Raw genomic sequence first — 3,094 nt, forward strand, 5'->3', positions numbered from 1 at the left:
AAATTTCACTAAAAAGATAACAACCCAGATGTATTCATCTTTCCATCAAGAACAAAAGACAAATGGTGAAAAATAATGCTGAACACGTATCACAAAGATGTCACTCCTGTAGTTTATCTATACATTTTCCCCCCAGTCTGGACCTTTGACACATTGTTTTTGGGGAACTCCCATGGAGGAAATTCACTCCCAGTACATATTGGCACTCTCTGTACCACTTAAGTCTTAGAGAATTTCTCAGAGATTGAGAGGTTAAGTGACTTGCCCAAGGTTACAAAGACAGTCTATTTCTGAGGAAGGATTAGAACCCAGGGCTTCCTGACTCTGATGTCTCTCTCAGTCCACAAATCACACTGCCTTCCTGTCGAATGCCATGTGCTTGTTCTGGGATGCAATGATTGCAAACAAGTGACCTGTTTCCTCTACATATATAATATCTTAGACTAGTCATGCTATCCAAAAGGTGTCCTGGAAGTAAGCTGGGCACTGGATCCACTCTGGGTATCTGAAAGAAGACATTGGCTTTGAGTAGGAGCCCATGCACTGGCCAAGGTGCTGAAGGCTGGTCAGGCATGTTCATGGCTAAGAAGGCTTCACCCTTTGGAACCAGCCGGGGATTTGGAGTCTTAGGTCATCTGTAAATTTATAAACAAGTATTTGGCTAAGGGATACTCATGTTTTAACGTTGACGCTGGTATCCTCAAATCAAATGTAACTGTTGTGAAATTCTAAAGCTGCTTGATATCTCTGATAGAGAAATAATCATTTCCCTTTACCCTTCAACTTTTTTCTTGAAATGATCTGTGGTTTAATCAGGGTAGGTATGGGCAGCACTGACACACATCATACACCCTCCAATCCTCAATGGACAACTTTAATGAGTAGCTATGTCCCTCCCCCAACTTCATCTCTTCAGATTAAATTCTCTCATTTTGCTGGGATTACCCTTCGGCATTAGTCAAAAAAAAAAGGCACTATGTACCAGACATTGTGGTAAAAGCTGTCCTCAAGGACCTCTTATTTTAAAGGGGAGATGTAAATAGCTCTGTGTTGTTCAGTCGTGTCCAACTTTCCATGGCCCCTTGGGGATTTTCTTGGCAAAGATACTGGAGTGCTTTGCCATTTCCTTCTCCAGATCATTTTACAGATGAAGAAACAGAGGCGAATAGGGTTAAGTGACTTACCCAGGGTCACACAGCTGGTAAGTGTCTAAAACCATATTTGAAAGCAGGAAGATGAGTCTTCCTAACTCCAAGCAGGGTCCTCTATCTACTGGGCCACCTACCTGCAAAGAGCTATGTACATATAAGATATGTGAGGCCCAGTTAGAGTAAATGACCTCCTTACTCTTCCTCACACCTCCCATATCCATTCAGTTGCCAAATCTTATGTCTATTTCCACAATGCCTCTTACATCCAACACCTGCTGACCACTCACAGGGCCATGACCTTAGTCTAGAGCCTTACCATTTCTAGCCTGGACCATTCCAATAGCTTCCTAAATGGCTTCCCAGCCTTTTCTTTCCCCACTCCATTCTGTCCTCCAAATGGATACCAAAGTGATTTTCCTTAAGAATAAATCTGACCCTGTTATTCCTCCACCCAGTATATCCAGGTTCCTTGTTGCTTCTAGAATAAATTCTTCTGTTTAAAATTTAAAGTCCTCCATAACTTGGCCCCGACCTACCTTTCTAGCCTCTCTCTATACATCAAGCCTCTTCTCAAACTCTGCAGTTCAGCCAAGTTGGCTTGTGTGTTGTTCCTCATACACAGTGCTCCATCTCTCATCTCTCTGTTTTTGTACTGGGCCTCTCCCACATCTGGAATGCTCTCCTTCCACACCTCTACCTCTCAGAATCTCTTTCTCCCTTTTAAGATTCAACTCAAGCATTACTTTCAACTCGGGACCTTTCTTAATCCTCCCAGGTACTAGAGCCCTGCCTTCCAAAGTTACTCTGTATTTATTTTTTTAATGGTATGGATATGGAGCAATTCATTAGATTTGCCATATGAAATAGATAGATGATGAAGTCACATTCAAATCCATTCTGTCTGTCTTCTCTATACAAATCTGGTATTCAGAACTTTAATTTTCCCTGTTCCCAAATGAGCAGTGTAACAGGACCTGTCCTGTCCGTGTGCAGAAGACCTCAGTGTCTCCCTACATGGAATTGGCTGGGCAGCCTGCTACCAGGAGGGCTGGGATCAGGACTGTCTGGGAAAGACTTTGGAGTGTGAGTATGTAACTAGTTCCCCTCTGCTGACCATGTACCATACAGAGAGCCACTTTGATTGGTTTCTGTATTTATTTTGGAAATATTCCATTTATACACATGTAAATATTGTCTCTCCTGATGCAACATGGTCCCCTAGAGGGGAAGGACTGACTCATTTTTGTCTCTGTCTCTTGGGGGCCTAGCACAATGTCCATAGGCTGGTAGCGTTGAGTATGGGGAGGGTGATATGGTCCGATTTGCATGTCTGAAATGCGACTTAGTATCTTCACCCTGGGGGGGCACCCCTCCCTTCTTCCAATTTTCCCTATCGCTGCCAAGCACACTATAATCTTCCAAAGCATCCAGCTTCACCGCTTCCCTGTCTCAACTCCACCCTCTCACTGACTCTACACATCTGTGACCAACTTTTGTCCCTTCTCCGTTCACTTTGTATATATCCCCTTCTCTCTACTCAGATGTCATGCCCTGCTGCAGGCCCTCATTACTTCACACCTATCTTAGCTGGGTGGCTTAGTGGTTAGAGCGCTGGCTTTGGAGTCAGGAAGACCCCAAGTGCAAATCCAGTCTCAGACACTTACTAGCTGCGTGATCCAGGGCAAGCCATTTAACCCTGTCTGCCTCAGTTTCCTCACCTGCAAAATGAGTGGAGAAGGAAATGGCGTACCACTCCAGCACCTTTGCCAAAGAAACCCCAACTGGTCACAAAGATTCAGAACAGCAACAATTTGGGGGAAGGGATGCTAGCAGCTGGGGGAGTTAGAGGAGGCCTTATTTGTGAGGTGGAATGTGAGCTGAACTTTGAAGGAAACCAGGAAGATAAAAAAAATCTTTTCCCCCACTTCCCTTTGTGCCAACCC

Source organism: Trichosurus vulpecula, chromosome 2 (assembly GCF_011100635.1).
Source record: "Trichosurus vulpecula isolate mTriVul1 chromosome 2, mTriVul1.pri, whole genome shotgun sequence".
In the NCBI taxonomy this organism is placed as follows: Eukaryota; Metazoa; Chordata; class Mammalia; order Diprotodontia; family Phalangeridae; genus Trichosurus; species Trichosurus vulpecula.